General features: G+C 38.9%; 2 long non-coding RNA genes across 2 annotated transcripts in view; both read right to left on the bottom strand.

Moving 5' to 3' along the window:
• The window catches only part of LOC124874241, a 148,403-nt gene that overhangs the window by 45,128 nt on the left and 85,320 nt on the right, over positions 1-17,955 (bottom strand). The window lies entirely within an intron of this gene.
• LOC124874242 lies at positions 7,532-10,837 on the bottom strand. The gene is made up of 3 exons (XR_007039731.1): positions 9,967-10,837; positions 8,184-8,327; positions 7,532-7,654 (listed from the first exon to the last, which is right to left on the bottom strand). It is a non-coding gene; the product is annotated as an uncharacterized LOC124874242 (long non-coding RNA).

The following is a 17,955-nucleotide window of genomic DNA, read 5'->3' as shown; positions in this document are numbered from 1 at the left end:
GAATGACCAACCGCTTCAATGTCTTCCAGTCAGGTACAATACAGAGATTGCCCTTGTCAAGGTGTTCAATGACATCAGTATAAATGCAGTGTCATAATGTGGGTTTCTGTTGGACCAATATGCGGGGAAGAACTCCTAAAGCTCGAAGTTGGCAGGTAAGACGACACTTTATTGCTCATGGCTGGACACAGACAGGGTACCAGGCGTGCACACAAACACAAACAACACATAAGGAACCAGCGGGGAACAAAGGAAACAAACGGGCTTAAATACAAAACTGGACAGCAGGGGAAACCAATGACACACGTGACCAGACAATCAAGGGAAAACACAGAACAGGTGTGAGGTTGGGGTGCAGGGAGACAGAAAACAAAAGACTAGACCAGGTAAAATACCAAAACACAAACTAAAGAACTCAAAACACAAGCAGGTATGACATGCAGACTGTGGAAGAACCACAGTGCTGGTATTATTGGACCTTAGTGCAGCATTTGACACTGTTGATCACTCCATTTTATTAGAGCTGGAAAACTGGGTCGGCCTTTCTGGAACAGGATTTGATTGGTTTAAATCCTACTTGAATGACAGGTACTTTTTGTGTTCATAGGTAACTTTACATCAGAGACCACAAAAGTCACATGTGGCGTTCCCCAAGGGTCCATCTTAGGGCCCCTCCAATTTAATATTTACATGCTTCCCCTAACTCATATTATAACAAACAACAACATAAGTATATATGTAACTAAGCATAACTATGCAGACAACAAACAGCTATACATTACAATACCCATCCAAGCGCTGGGTAAATGCTTAGAAGAAATCAATGCATGGATGTGCCAAAATTTTCTTCACAGGTCTGCCGAAAAAGTCGATCAGACAGCTGCAGCTGATCCAGAATGCTGCTGCTGTCATCTGTGGGGGGTTTTGTTGCGGACCAAAGTGCAGAGACAGGCGAGGAGTCGGCATGGCGAGGCAGAATGATGATTTATTAAATCCAGACATAAGCAAAACTCAAAGAAGGCAGGCAGGTTGCACCAAGTACATCAATGTATCCAGGTCAAAACAAAGTACTAAAACTAAAAGGACTAGACAAAGCGAAGGTACGTTAAGCGAGATGAAGAGACAAACAACAAACCAGCACCGAACAAAGAAACTAGACCAACTAATATACAGAGGGTAACAAAGGGCAGGTAATCAAAAGAACTAGGAACAGGTGTGGCATGGAAGCAGGGAGGCAGAGGGAACAGGTGAAACTAATACAAGACTAAAGCATGGGAGAAGGAACTAATTAACAATACAGTGAACAGACCTAAACAAAACTATATACAAAGATAAATAAGAACTAACAAAAGAAACCCTAACTACAAAAGTAAACACACCTAAACCAACACTGATTGAACTAACTGAGAATGAAGCAGAGAAAACGAGGACTAAAATAAAAGTAAACAATAACTAAAGCTAACCTATAAGGAGGGACTGGAGAATAAAGATAAACTAGAATAACTAAGCTAGGAAGGACTATGAATGTAAAGGGAACTAAAACCGAGTAAATAATAACTAAAGAGGAAAACTAATGACAAGAGGAGTAACAGAAAAGAAACTAATAAATTAGAAGAGTGCAAAGAGAACCAATACTAAAACATGAAACATGAACATACACCGAGACACTAAACAAGAGCTAAGCTAGGAAACCAGAGAACTATAATAATAATAATAATAATAATAATAATAATAATAAAGAGAAAACCATTCTAAGTAATAAATAAGAAAGCAACACCAAGGGAACTAAGGGCGAGAGGAGAAAACACTAGGAGGCAGAAGAAAGAACAGAACTGTCCGGAAACAGAAATAAATAAACAACATGACTACAAAACCACAAACAAAGTCCAAAATGTTCAAACCCTGACAGCTGCCCGAATCCTCACTAGAACTAAGAAAGTGGAGCACATCACCCCAGTTCTAAAGTCCTACACTGGCTCCCTGTAGCTCAGAGAATAGACTTTAAAATAGTTATATTAGTCTATAAATCACTGAATGGCTTAGCACCAAAATAAACTGCAGAACTGTTGTCAGTGTATCAACCACCCAGACCTCTTAGGTCTTCTGGCTCAAATCTACTCTGCAGAACGAGAACCAGAACCAAACATGGAGAAGCAGCTTTTAGTTCTTATGCTCCACTAATCTGGAAAAAACTCCCAGAAAACGGTATAAGTACTGAAACCCTAAGTTGCTTTAAATCAAGATTAAAAATGTATTTGTTTGGAGTGGCCTTTGACTGTGCTATTTAAACATTATTAGAGTTTTCAGTCCAACTTTTCTTTAACTTTCTTATCAATAATTTTACCATTCATTTTTTCATCTTTTTTATTATCATTTTAATCATACATTTTTATTCTCTTTAATTAATTGTGTTCGTTATTTATTTAATTACCTTTTTGCCACTGTAATGTACTTTTCTTATTATGTCTCTTGCTCTTTTTTTCATGGAAAGCACTTTGAATTGTCTTGCTACTAAAATGTGCTGTATAAATAAATTTTCCTTGCCTTGCCTTCTAGGTGCGTTTCTTTCCTATGCCATTGAAACACAAGGCAGTTAGGCCACAAGGCAGTTACTGCCATAGGGGTATCAAACACAGAGCGACATTTGGGGCCCTCAAAGTGTTACTCTGAAGTGAGCCTAAACAACATCGATCACTAGGCGGGGTTACACAGGTGTGGGCTGTTTCTGAAGAAGTTTCACTGACTGAAATGAATAAAGCTGTGGTTTTGACAGGTGTTATATGCAACCTAAATGTTTTGGCTGAGTCATGTTTGTTGTCACTCAGTAGCTTCTTGGCTCAGGATCAAGAGCTGAGACACACGGGAAGGATTTATGCACATTTACAAACATAAAATAAACATGAAACATTCTCGTCCAGTCCTTCAAATACCTAAAGTCGGCATACCAACACAGGAAGGCATAGAGTAATTTGTAATGCAGAGGAGCTTTTGAAGTATGAATTATTGAGAGTCACATACCACAAATTTTGAATTGGTCAGCCTGAATTACAAACAGAAACACAAACACTTCGGTTCGTACCAAATGAACTGTTACCATGAAAAGCCAACTGACCACATATATTAAAGCTAGCAGGTTTACAATCAATCATTTAATAGCTTTACATCAATATTTTCTTGGAAGAAGGCCTGGCTTGACCTCTAACCTCAAGATAACTGAGGTCAGTAGCTTTTACCACAGAAACTGAGTGAATTGGGACTTTCCTGCTTGTAATCTAGTAGTGATGTTGAGTTGCCAAAAGAAAAAATAAATTGAACTATGGATTAATTGAACAAAATCTGCCTTGTTTACTATATTTAGATTTATTCAACATTTTGTTAACTTGTTCACAGTAAAAAAATTATAGGAAAAAATACTAGAGGCATATGGAGACAAAAAGTACAAAGTGGCTTTTAATGTATTTATAATGAAACACAGAAAGGAGTTTGTGTGAAAAAACACATAAAAGATGAGCTATTTGTTTAGCTTTCTTTTGGAAATTGGAAATCCGAAGCATCCTCTTTCTGATGGTTGCTGTCTTTCTCATTCATTTATGTAAATATTTTTGACTTGGTCAGAAACATGGGAGGGAAAAGTAAAAAAAGTAAAAATGTCTACTTTAATTGAATCAAAAAGTAAAAAGCAGAAACAAGGAGACAATATGTTAAGGATGATGACACAGACACAATCTTATATAAATTAAAAATATAAATGAGATGGTGGAAATGCCATTAACAAATCTCTCACAGCTTTTGTTCCACTTTGTTAAGATTCATCTGACAAACATAGTGAATCTGTGTACAAGAACATTTCATTCATATTTTCTCTCCTGCGCTTTCTGCACATAAGGCTCCCTGTGTGAGTCTGCATGCATGTATGCATAGGAATAGGTATGTACAGGTCCTTCTCAAAATATTAGCATATTGTGATAAAGTTCATTATTTTCCATAATGTCATGATGAAAATTTAACATTCATATATTTTAGATTCATTGCACACTAACTGAAATATTTCAGGTCTTTTATTGTCTTAATACGGATGATTGTGGCATACAGCTCATGAAAACCAAAATTCCTATCTCACAAAATTAGCATATCATTAAAAGGGTCCCTAAACGAGCTATGAACCTAATCATCTGAATCAACGAGTTAACTCTAAACACCTGCAAAAGATTCCTGATGCCTTTAAAACTCCCAGCCTGGTTCATCACTCAAAACCCCAATCATGGGTAAGACTGCCGACCTGACTGCTGTCCAGAAGGCCACTATTGACACCCTCAAGCAAGAGGGTAAGACACAGAAAGAAATTTCTGAACGAATAGGCTGTTCCCAGAGTGCTGTATCAAGGCACCTCAGTGGGAAGTCTGTGGGAAGGAAAACGTGTGGCAGAAAACGCTGCACAACGAGAAGAGGTGACCGGACCCTGAGGAAGATTGTGGAGAAGGGCCGATTCCAGACCTTGGGGGACCTGCGGAAACAGTGGACTGAGTCTGGAGTAGAAACATCCAGAGCCACCGTGCACAGGCGTGTGCAGGAAATGGGCTACAGGTGCCGCATTCCCCAGGTCAAGCCACTTTTGAACCAGAAACAGCGGCAGAAGCGCCTGACCTGGGCTACAGAGAAGCAGCACTGGACTGTTGCTCAGTGGTCCAAAATACTTTTTTCGGATGAAAGCAAATTCTGCATGTCATTCGGAAATCAAGGTGCCAGAGTCTGGAAGAAGACTGGGGAGAAGGAAATGCCAAATGCCAGAAGTCCAGTGTCAAGTACCCACAGTCAGTGATGGTCTGGGGTGCCGTGTCAGCTGCTGGTGTTGGTCCACTGTGTTTTATCAAGGGCAGGGTCAATGCAGCTAGCTATCAGGAGATTTTGGAGCACTTCATGCTTCCATCTGCTGAAAAGCTTTATGGAGATGAAGATTTCATTTTTCAGCATGACCTGGCACCTGCTCACAGTGCCAAAACCACTGGTAAATGGTTTACTGACCATGGTATCACTGTGCTCAATTGGCCTACCAACTCTCCTGACCTGAACCCCATAGAGAATCTGTGGGATATTGTGAAGAGAACGTTGAGAGACTCAAGACCCAACACTCTGGATGAGCTAAAGGCCGCTATCGAAGCATCCTGGGCCTCCATAAGACCTCAGCAGTGCCACAGGCTGATTGCCTCCATGCCACGCCGCATTGAAGCAGTCATTTCTGCCAAAGGATTCCTGACCAAGTATTGAGTGCATAACTGTACATGATTATTTGAAGGTTGACGTTTTTTGTATTAAAAACACTTTTCTTTTATTGGTCGGATGAAATATGCTAATTTTGTGAGATAGGAATTTTGGGTTTTCATGAGCTGTATGCCAAAATCATCTGTATTAAGACAATAAAAGACCTGAAATATTTCAGTTAGTGTGCAATGAATCTAAAATATATGAATGTTAAATTTTCATCATGACATTATGGAAAATAATGAACTTTATCACAATATGCTAATATTTTGAGAAGGACCTGTATATGTGCACCCACTGCATTAGAATAGTATCAAGACAATATTGTCGACTCAGTTAAACATCAGTTGAAATCAGCTTGCAATTGGGGTTTGAGACAAAAATCCCTAAACAGGGAAAAAAAATGGACTTGGCCCTTCCACATTACAAACCGTACAAGATGATTTAATTGGATTTCCTGTTTTCTCTCTCCCAGTTATCATAAAGCGAGTAGAGTCATGAGCTGGTCAAAAACAGCCGAATATGTGACATGAGATTGAGGGCTCTAATGTTGACAAAAAATTTCTCTCACACATTCATTCAAGCACTCCAGACAGGCTGATTGTGAGGTTAAGAACAGAGTTTACAGTTTTAAAAAGTCCATGTGGATTGTGACACTTTGAGGGAACAATATCAGAGAAGTGCTCGGTTTGAGCAGCTTTCACATTTCTAAGACACAAATGTCAGGTGTTCACCAGCATCGGAAACTGTGACTTATCCTTTTTCTATTTTCATTCTGCTTTCCTGCAGTTACGCCTAGCAGCACATGGCAAAGCAAGGAAAGTTCATATAGCACATTTCAGTAGCAAGACAATTCAAAGTGCTGTACATGAAAAAAAGAGACATAATAGGATCGCACATTACAGTGGCAAAAAGGTAATTAAATAATTAACGAACACAAATAATTAAAGAGAAATAAAGGAATAATTAAAATGATAATATGGTAATAAAAAAGATGAAAAATTAATGATACAATGATTGATAGGAAAATGAAAGGAAAGTTGGACTGAAAACTTAACTAGTAATAATTAGATAGCACAGTCAAAGGCCACTCCAAACAAATACGTTTTTAATCTTGATTTAAAGCAACTTAGGGTTTCAGCGCTTTTGCTGTTTTCTGGGAGTTTATTCCAGATTAGTGGAGCATAAGAACTAAAAGCTGCTTCTCCGTCCATGGGTAGCTTCATTTGTCCAGGGCTCTAATGTGGGTTTGGAGCTATATCCAATCAACTTTATTTGTAGAGCACTGTGAAACACAACAGCGGACCAAAGTGTTGTGCAGAGTCGAAAATAAATCAATGTCACACAGAACAAAATTAAAATTGAAACCTGAGTGAATTAAAAACAAGAAACAGAGAAACAGTAAGACATAAAATTATAAAATCAGTTAAATCTATAAAATCTATAGAATAAAAAAAACATCAAGGGAATAAAAATAGAATAAAATAAAAGAAACCTCAACAAGTGTTAAAAGCCAAGGAGAATAGGTAGGTTTTATGAAGAGTTGAAAAGCAGACAATGAAGAAGCCTGTATGAGATGGAGGGGCAGTTTGTTCCACAGTTTAGGAGCTGCTACACTGAAAGCACAATCCCCCCTGAGCTTAAGTCTAGTTTTGGGGACACTTAATAGCAGCTTTTCAGCTGATATGAGAGCAGGTAGGTTTGAAGGGATCAAGCAGCTCAGAGAGGTAGGGTCTAAGCCCTTTTTACAGGACGATGTTTTCTGGTGAAAATGGAAATGTTTTGTTGCATTTCTAATGTTTGTTAACGTGACAAAGGTGCACGTTTTCTATAAAAATGGCACAATTTGAGAACGATTCCAGAGTGCAATGGTTTGAAAACGTTCCAGTCACAGTAGATGGGAAAAATTTAATCTTTCTTATGGGGAAGCCCAGGTTCATGCACAGTAAGACTGTATGATATCAACAATAACGATAGCAGATTGCAGAGTACTTGTGCTGCTGACTCTTTTTTATCTAAGTTCTCTAACAAAGTGCTCATTTTCTCACCGATTTGTAGCGTTTACACATGTTGGGTTTTACAGAACATCAAGTTCTGAGAAAGCACTAAACTCACTTATAATCATCCAGGTTGCAGCCATGCATAGAATCCAAACCTCTTGACATAAAAAAATCTTTAATGATGAACGCTTTATACGCTATTGTTCTAGCATTCATCAGGGCCATCCATATGGGAGCAGGAGCCGGGGTGTTATCCATCTTTCAAACAAGCAGCGGCTGCAGGTTGTGAAGGTTCACCCTGCTCGCACGGAGGTCAGGAAGAGAAAGCGGTGTGTTGGTTGTCCTTCAGCACAGGAACCAGTGAGGAGGTGTCATTTTGAAAGGCTGCAGGGACACTGTGATACAATATCGAAATTAAAAACGGCAGGAGAGCTTGCCAAACATACCTTCAGTTTCACCAGGTCATGATTTGATGGTGTTTGAGTTTTTGTTTTAGGTTTTCTCCAACATGTTCTCCAAATTGTGTTTTTGGATCCTGTTTCTGATCATTTTCCAGGTTTAGTTTCTTGTGATCCTTGTATTCTATTTTGAGTGTGTTTAAGTTTGTTCTGTTATAGCTGTGTTTCTTAGGTTTGATTGTGTCCTTGTTCCAGCCATGTTTTGTGTTCACACTGCCACAGCCTGTAATCAGCTTCATTCACTCTACCTGCACCCTGGCAATCAGTCTTCCTGCTTCTCCTTTGCCATGCCCATATATACACTGTCATTCTGTTCATTCTTTGTGGAAACATTCACTGTGTTCACTGATGTCACTCTTTCATGCCAAGCCTGTCAATGTCCTCGCCTGTTTGCCATACCTTGTCATGCCTGCATCTGCTACAACCTGCTTGAGTGAGTTTTTCTATAATTAAAAATTTTACTTACCGCAACTCTGCCTGCTCGTCTGCATCCTGGGGTCCACTCCCACAGTATATCACATCCTGACACAGCTGCCCCCCGCTGAGTTTTCCCCAAGTCTGCACCTTCTACATGCAGGTGGAACAGTGCAGCGCAGGTAAGCCGGTACACCTAAGACATGCAGATACTCCAACCTGAGTTGTGTATCTGCAGCTCCTCCATAGTTTAGATGCACTGTATTTCATGCATGGGTATTAGAGTATAGGGGGATAAAAACAAATGCAGGGGACAGCTTTGAGATTTTATTTAATAAAAATCTTAAAATCATGTCTAATTTTACTTCTAATTCAAAATTATTTGTTACATTGTGTTGGTGTATCAAATAAAATCTAAACGAAATACACTGAGGTTTGTGGTTGATGTGACAAAAGCTAAAGATGTGTAAATAGTTTTGCAAAGGCAGTGAAGTTGTAGTCATTGGTGCAAGTTGATTATGGCCAATCGTAAAGTCAAAGCATAGCACCACAACATAACACCATCAAAGGTATGCATGGGTGTTACTAAAAGTAAAACCCATGTTTTCACAAGAGTGAGCACAAATCTTGATTGCCAGGCTTAAACCCAATTGACTTAATTTGCTCTTAGAGTTATGTATGTTTTTCAACATCTAAGGTAAATACACATACAAATTCAAACTCATACAGATACACATGTAAGTAGACAAAGTAAACATGGAAAAAAGGCACAGTGACCACAATCAGATTGATGAGATGAGCCTTGAGCAGAACTGTTTTGGTATCACAGCAGCTCCAGGGAAAAGGTACATTTTGATTAGGTATATACTCAAGCATACACAGAAGGACGGAAGAAGCTCCTCTGAGTGACAGGTTCCATTGTGGGTGGGCTGCGGGGAATTTGCATGTACTGTCACGGTGATTTCACACAACTTAACCTGTATTCCTCCCTCTGTGATGGTGCTGAGTTGGAAGAGAGGAAAGAGGGGGAAGAGAGGGGGCCTGATGAGCTGGAACAGTTGTAAATGTCTCCTGTTTGAGAAGCAACAATCTCTGGGGAATCTTCTTTCTTCCATTACTTCACTGTGTGTGTGAGTTTGTGTGTGCCTCTGCACTAAGAAACTAAATGCTTGGAGGAGTACTTTCATCTTTTCCGTTTTGAGAGAAAAGGTGGTACTAACCATTTTAAACGGGGTGACAACATTTTGCAATTACTTGAGGTGTGTGATCTGAAATAAATGGCATGCTTAAAAGCAGCAGAAATGCTGATGGGCTTGTGTGGTCAGATAGCCATGAAAACTGGTGATGTAAGGTTGAATGAATTGAAGGGAAAGGCAAGACAAGACAAGAAAAGAGCCTACAACATAAAAGGACGTTTTGTTGCAATATTTTGCTGTTAATGGGATTAAAATATAAAAAATCCCAAAATAACAAATAGAATGACAGATTGTTGATATAAAGACAGCAATTGTTTTTTTCCCCCCATCTTAGCTTGTAATTCAGAATAGTCTCCTCAGGTTAGAGTTAGATTCATGTCAAAAACCATGTGCTTTTCCTTAAGCGGTCAAACTCAAAAATAGCACAAAAAGGGCTTACCTGGTTTGATTCATGCTGCAAATTGATTTTACAATTCATCAGCTGCTCAACTCAACAGGAACTTTAAAAACATCATATTTTTTGAGATTCTAGACTGATTCTAGACTGACAAACACATATTAATAGTAGTAGTAATTTTCCAAATTATACACACTGTATCTTGTAAAACAAGCAGAAAGATAACACAATTGATCACTCACAAGGTCCTTGCATTCTGAAAGGCAGAAGTAGTGCTGTGAACCCACCAAACAAACTCTTTCTCCTTTGTCCTTAGCTATCAGCTAACACTTAGCATTATCACCCCCCTCTTTTCATCTTTCCTATAATAACATGCATAAACAAATTAAAAGGGAACTACAGGTCCTCTCAGGGTCCTGTCCACCATATGCCCTTAAAAACAGTTTAACATTCAAGATACATTACCAGGACCTCTATTAATATTAATGAATATGGAAATCCAACTGTCTCAGTTGCCATAACAATGCTGGCTCCCACTGGGAAGTGTCAGTGTTGTCAGGGGAGAAAAAGAGCCAACGCCCTTCCGGTTGGTAGGACAGTGTTGTATGTATCTGTGTGTAAAACTCAAACAGATGCTCCTGTATATTTATGACTCGTCTGACTGCAGTCCCAGGAGTGTTGGGAATAGAAGCACTGTCATAACACCATTGCTACTCAACCGTACACGCTTTTGCTCACTTTCTAAGATGGATGGGATGGGCTTTCATGTGCCTGTGCAAAATAAAAATCCAAATGGAGGCACAGCTCTGGAAACTGGTATGTTAAAGAAAATGCACTGCCAAACAACAGTGGCCTACAAATGCATACTCAGTCATGATCACTGAAGCTTTGTCACATTTTGTCACGTTACAATCACACACCTCTATGTATTTTGTTATGATTTATATGATATGCATTATTAAAAATAAATCTGAAAATGTGTGCATTTGTATTTTACCTCTAAAATGTTTTCATGCAAGCAAACCGCCTCAAGAAGTTATCTAAGAAAGTTATTAGTAAATATCAAACATGTGTGTGATGAATTTTCAGGATGAACACAGCTGCTCTGTTAGAGAAAATTACAAACAGCATCATAAAAAACAAGGAACCCAGCAGATTGTTTAGGTGATCAGTCATGGACTTCACAAATTTCAGCTTCATAGAAGATTGGCAAGAAGAAAGCTATTTTGAAGAAAAGTCCCATTTGGAACAAATCACATTTGGGACACAACGAAAATCCTCCAATCAGAAGAGACCAAAATTGAACTGTCTGGCCTATAAAACTAACATTTTACATCCCCACAATGAAACAGAGTGGTGGAAGCATTATGCTTTTGAGATGCTTTTCTTCCCCAGGAACAGGGTAGCTGGTCAGAGTTGATGGGAAACTGGATGTCGCTGAATAGATGGAATCCTGGTGGAAAATCTCTTGAAGCCTGCAAAAGATTTGAGACTTAGTGGAGATTCACCTTCCAGCAAGACAACAAAGCTAAACCTACATCCAGAGCTGCAGTGGAACAGATTAGATCAAAGCATATTTATGTGTTAGAATGGCCCAGCCAAAGTTCATAGTTTTGTTTATGTGTAACACAACTTAAAAACCAATGTTCACATCGAATCTGAGTGAGTTTGAGTTATTTTTCAAAGAAAGATATGGCAAACATTTCTGTTTCTAGATGTAGAAATAGAGACAAGCCAAAAAAAGAACCACCTTTCTGTAACTGCAAGGTGGTTCTGAGTATTGACTGTGGGCTGAATAAAAATGCACTCCACAGTTTTTACATTTTTATTTATAAACAATGTTAAAAATCCTTTATCCTTTTCCTCCCGCTTTTATGCAAGACTTAGTGTGGGTCTATGACTTTAAATCCCACTGAAATTCATTATTGATCGTGGTTGGTTGCAATGTGATAAAAAGAGGAAAAAGTTAGAGGCATGATTACTTTAGCAAGGCACAGTATGAACAGATACAAAGGAAATTCTGGTTTTTAGAAAGCTAAAACCTGAATACTGAATGAATGAAACAGGTTGATACAAACATTAAAATGAGTGTGAATAATCAGAAAGGCAAAGTAAACACAACAAACCCTTACAAACCAAAGCCAAGAACTTTGACACTGCAGGCCTTTAAAGATTCGTGAACAACCTTAACAGACCCTCTGCAAAACAGAAATAAATAATCTCTCTGGTGGTTCTGAGAAATAATGAATGAGATGAAAAGCAGCATGATAGCATCAAAGACAAGCTGAGGTACAATATTCAGATGCAGGGTTTGTATTGTGAAGGGAATAGGACTGAAACCTAGTGACAAACAAACACACACAGATATCTACACACAGTCAATCCATATGCAAAGTTACCCTGTTAAAAGTAGCTGTGTCAGCAGCTCTGGTAGCCCACTGCAAAATGAAGGGTAATCTCTAGGTAGAGAGTGCTTAGGGCATGGAAAAGACACACACACACACACACACACACACGCACACAATACTTCAGCACAGTGAAAAAGGATTCACAGTGGACCCAAACTTTGACAGGCCTTCTTGCGTAGTCAATGTACCAAAGAGCCTATTCATGACCACACTATTTCTGAAATTGAGAGGCACTTATTCACAATACAGAGCAGAAATGAAACAGACAAGTCTATATTATGTATGGCATTGCTCTGATTTTGGTTAATCTATTCTGCTTTGTACAAAACTGGATTCAGTATCCTTTAAAATAACAGCATGAGAGATTTGCAACCATCATATGTCAAAATCTGTGCATTCGGCCAAAACAGTGTGTTAATTCAGGCTGGTCAGAGTTATGTAAACTGCCCCATACATTTGATCCTACTGTCTACACTTGCTCCACTGAAGCATATTAAATGAAAAGAACACATTCAGTTGTCAGGCAAGTATTTCACTTGAAATACCAGGTTTAAAAGTGTTTCTAATACGTTTACCAAGGACCAGAGCTCACGTATGGGTCTATTTCCTTGACATTATGTGTGTGAGTTAAAACTCATCTACAATTAGTAGTTTATTAACTATAAATTAAAGACTACAATTCCATAATCTGCAGAGGCAGAGTAAATCCTCCAAAGTAATACAGTAGAGTTTTAAACCATTTTAAGCTAGAAAGTTTTACAGCATTTATTTTCTAAGAAACAAGTAAAAAAAATCACAACCCAGCAGAATAGTTTATTTTCAGTGGGCTTTATCTTTAAAGAATGACTCAACTGTTTCTACATGTGTATGCAATTCTCTTTGAGAAATGTCCAGCTTAGTTTATTAAAGTTCTGACAAAATTATATTTCCTCAAATTTTGGAGGACTCTTAATTTACCTTCAATGTGTAACTGCTGTTTAACAATCAGATGAATTGTCTTTCAGTCAGATTTCACCGGTTCTTGTTGGCTTCAGGAGACGGCACTCCCAGTGCAGACCATTGCTGCTGTACAACCAGTTTAACAGGCCAAATATGATTTATAGTATGTAGTGTACTTATTAAATTATCCTTCTGTTTAGAGGAGTAACATTGATGCAGGGTGGTAGTTAAAGGAGAAGTAATTTCCGTAAACGCACGGTTCTGTATGACAGAGGAAACACAAACATTAGCTTTGGGGAAGCTTAATGGGAACCCCACCATATAGTACTACTATAGACAATGTAAAATAAACTCACTACATCAGTTTTAGAAAGCTAGCATAGAAGTGAAGTTGGAGTTCAAACATTTGAGATATTGGTCATGTTATGGTTTTAATATCTATTATATGTTAGTTCCACTATTTTATCCACGTTTATCCTGTAATTTCTTTATCTTTGGTTGAATGATGGTCAAAAACTCACACATAGTCTTTGAGGCAGATGATGTGGCTGTTGGTACATGACATAGCTGTGGTAAGGTACACCTTAACTTGGTTATTGCTCCGGCGGCAGCTATATGGAGACGGATGGCAATGGCATCTGTAACTTTATTTGCGGGTGTGGAGGCAGGTTTTCATAGATGACTCCCTGCACTGCAGAGTGACTGTAGGGAAACATCAATCCAAATAAACCAAAGACTACAATACAAACTGTTACTACACAGTAAAAATGTCATGAAATGCATGTTTAAACTTGTTTAAAGTTTAGGTTCCCAAATGGAGGAAATTATAGTCCTACTGTGCCAGCACCCCATGTCAATGTATCACATTGGACAAGGGCAGTGACAAAGACAAAAGCAGTCAATGGAAAAAATATGACTATAATAAACTTAAAGTTCCTTGCAAAAGTATTCATAACTCTTAAACGTTTTCACTTTTTTGTCACAGTACATACTCAATCTTTAATGTTCTTTATGTGACCAGTATAAGGTAGTGTGCATTTGTGTGTTATTGAAAGGAAAAGTTTACATTCATCCATCTATTTTCTTTGCATACTTGCAGCATGGTGGGGGAGCTGGTGCCTGGATAGGCTGCAAGTCTATCACATAGACACACAGGGCACACAACCATACACGAAAAAACTCACACTTAAGGGCAATTAAGAGTGACAAATCAATCTCACACGAGCCTTTTGACAGTTGAAGGGAGCTGGGGAGAACAGACACTTGCACAAGGAGAGCATGCAAAGGCCCCTGCTAGGATAAACCCAATACCTGCAAGGCAACAGTGCTAACAACTGTGCCCATCAACAAAGGCTAAATGGGTATCAAATTGTGTTATAAATTTAAACTTAAAAGTGTGGATTGTATTTGTGTTCAGTCACACTGAGTAAATGCTTTGTTAAACTCCCATTTGCTGCAAAATTTCAGCTGCAAGTCATTTGTGATATGTCTACCAGCTTTGTGCTTTATGAGACTGAAATTGTTGCCCAATCTTTACAAATGAGCTAAAACTCAGTCAGGTTTGCTGGGGAGCATCTGTGAAAATCAATTTTAAAGTTTTGCCACAGATTCTCATTTAGATTTAGGTCTGGGCTTTCTAGCAAACAAATATGCATATGAAGTCAACATTCTTATTTGTGATAAAAGAGCAGTTCCACAAGAAACACTTCATTGTTCTTCTTCATTGGGCTTTTGATACAAGGAAACCTACACTAGCTACAGACCAAAACCTGTTTTTTAATTCCATTTAAAATGACACTCAAGAAAATAAATAGATTAGAGATCTCCCGCTGTTTAAAGTCTATTATTTCACAAAGGCAGAACAAAATGTCATTTGCCTTCTTTTGTATTGCTTGGTTGTATAGAAATGTTATGCATATTAGTGACCGGCCTGCTTAGCTGGAGTTCATTGATTGAGGAATAAAGAAAGGAGCAATACTTTCCATCAAGGAGCTCTGATTGAACACAGTGCATGGTTATTGACTATAGGGGAACTGCACACACTCGCACGCGCACATACACACATATAAATGAATGCCAATTAAATAGATACTTCACTACTTTTGGAATCACCTGAAACTGTCATACATCATTACTAACCGTACGATCAATACCCAATTAACATGCTCTAAATGTGGCCCATGGAGCAGATACATCACACTCACAACAACATATCCACATGTGACAGCCTATTCCATCTGAGCTACAAGGACTAGCCCACTGTAACTCAACTGCCGATGGACTTTGTGTGGAGGTCCTGCATTCCTCAGTGGAGAGCAGAAGCAAAATAACACATCTCCGCTTTGTGAGAGCTTGACGGGTGTTACCGGCTAATTATTCCCCCAGCTCCTTCCTGTAGTGTCACAGCTATAGCTTCCCCCTCTCAAACAGCTGCTCTGCTAATTACCTCTGGTGGTGTGTACTGTGGTCTCTTGTGCTCGCTCTGTCTGTCTCAATTATGGACTCTTTCTCCAGCTCTCCCCCTCCATGCTGCCACAGTTAAGGCAGGTACGCTCCTAGCTGATACAAAAGACAATCTATTTATTCTATCCCAAAGAGAAGTTGTGTACTCCCATCCAAATGTGACAGTAAAAACAAAGCAGGGCTCTGGCAGGACGGTGTGAAATAAAGACATGAGTCAAACACACTAGACAGACATACATAGTAGCATCACAATTTAGAACTTTTTTATCTAATTTTCATTAAAATTATCCTAAAATGTTCAGCACCTTGCAAAAAGAATGAACAACTCCTTGAACGTTTTTGTCACTTTATAAACTTTCATCTTTTTTTAGTTGGATTTTATGTGTTCAGTTTCACAGATGCTTTGCATCCAATCTGAGTGACGTTAGTTAGACTATTTTGCAAAGAAGAATGGAGAGGGTGGGCTGTCTTGTTGTGGAAAGCTGTCGGAGGCAAACATCAGAAGACTCGCTGCTGTAATTGCAGCAAAAGGAGGTTTTACAAATGGACTCAGGGGGTCAAATTGCAATTCCACACAACACATAGGATTTTTTTATTTCTTTGTAAAATTATACCATGTCTCATTTTCCTTTAATTGCACTATTATGCACTACTTGTTTTGGTCTTTCACATACAGTTCTAATATTGTGCACTGTGACAAAATGTAAAAACTAAATAGAATAATTTTGAACTGAAATATACACTGCACTTACGTTTTGTTTGTTTCAGCATTATATATTTGCTGTCAAAAAATACAGAATACAGAACATCAAACAGTCTCACGCAAACACATCAACTTTCCAAATATACAGTGCCTTGCAAAAGTATTCGGCGCCCTTGAACTGATCAACCTCTTGCCACATTTCAGGCTTCAAACATAAAGATATAAAATTAAAATTTTTTGTGAAGAATCAACAACAAGTGGGACACAATCGTGAAGTGAAATGAAATTTATTAGATGTGTCAAACTTTTTTAACAAATAAAAAACTGAAAAGTGGGGCGTACAACATTATTTGGCCCCCTTGTGTTAATACTTTGTAGCGCCACCCTTTGCTGCAATTACAGCTGCAAGTCTCTTGGGGTTTGTCTCTATCAGTTTTTCACATCGAGAGACTGAAATTCTTGCCCATTCTTCCGTGCAAAACAGCTCGAGCTCAGTGAGGTTGGATGGAGAGCGTTCATGAACAGCAGTCTTCAGCTCTTTCCACAGATTCTCGATTGGATTCAGGTCTGGACTTTGACTTGGCCATTCCAACACCTGGATACGTTTATTTGTGAACTATTCCATTGTAGATTTGGCTTTATGTTTTGGATCATTGTCTTGTTGGAAGATAAATCTCCGTCCCAGTCTCAGGTCTCTTGCAGACTCCAACAGGTTTTCTTCCAGAATGGTCCTGTATTTGGCCCCATCCATCTTCCCATCAATTTTGACCATCTAATCTGTCCCTGCTGATGAAAAGCAGGCCCAAACCATGATGCTGCCACCACCATGTTTGACAGTAGGGATGCTGTGTTCAGGGTGATGAGCTGTGTTGCTTTTACGCCAAACATATCGTTTTGATTGTGGCCAAACAGTTCGATTTTGGTTTCATCTGACCAGAGCACCTTCTTCCACATGTTTGGTGTGTCTCCCAGGTGGCTTGTGGCAAACTTTAAACAAGACTTTTTATGGATATCTTTGAGAAATGGCTTTCTTCTTGCCACTCTTCCATAAAGGCCAGATTTGTGCAGTGTACGACTGATTGTTGTCCTATGGACAGACTCTCCCACCTCAGCTGTAGATCTCTGCAGTTCATCCAGAGTGATCATGGGCCTCTAGGCTGCATCTCTGATCAGTCTTCTCCTTGTTCGAGATGAAAGTTTAGAGGGACGACCGGGTCTTGGTAGATTTGCAGTGGTCTGATACTCCTTCCATTTCAATATGATTGCTTGCACAATGCTCCTTAGGATGTTTAAAGCTCGGGAAATCCTTTTGTATCCAAATCCAGCTTTAAACTTCTCCACAACAGTATCTCGGACCTGCCTGGCGTGTTCCTTGGTCTTCATGATGCTCTCTGCGCTTTGAACAGAACCCTGAGACTATCACAGAGCAGGTGCATTTATACGGAGACTTGATTACACACAGGTGGATTCTATTTATCATCATCAGTCATTTGGGACAACATTGGATCATTCAGAGCTCCTCACTGAATGTCTGGAGTGAAAGTAAAAGGGACGAATAATATTGCACGCCCCACTTTTCAGTTTTTTATTTGTTAAAAAAGTTTGGCACATCCAATACATTTCATTTCACTTCATGACTGTGTCCCACTTGTTGTTGATTCTTCACAAAAAATTTGAATTTTATATCTTTGTGTTTGAAGCCTGAAATGTGGCAAGAG

The sequence above is a fragment of the Girardinichthys multiradiatus genome, chromosome 9 (assembly GCF_021462225.1).
Source record: "Girardinichthys multiradiatus isolate DD_20200921_A chromosome 9, DD_fGirMul_XY1, whole genome shotgun sequence".
Lineage (NCBI taxonomy): Eukaryota > Metazoa > Chordata > Actinopteri > Cyprinodontiformes > Goodeidae > Girardinichthys > Girardinichthys multiradiatus.
The sequence above is the reverse complement of the archived record's forward strand: the minus strand, read 5'-3'. Positions and strand labels throughout refer to the sequence as shown.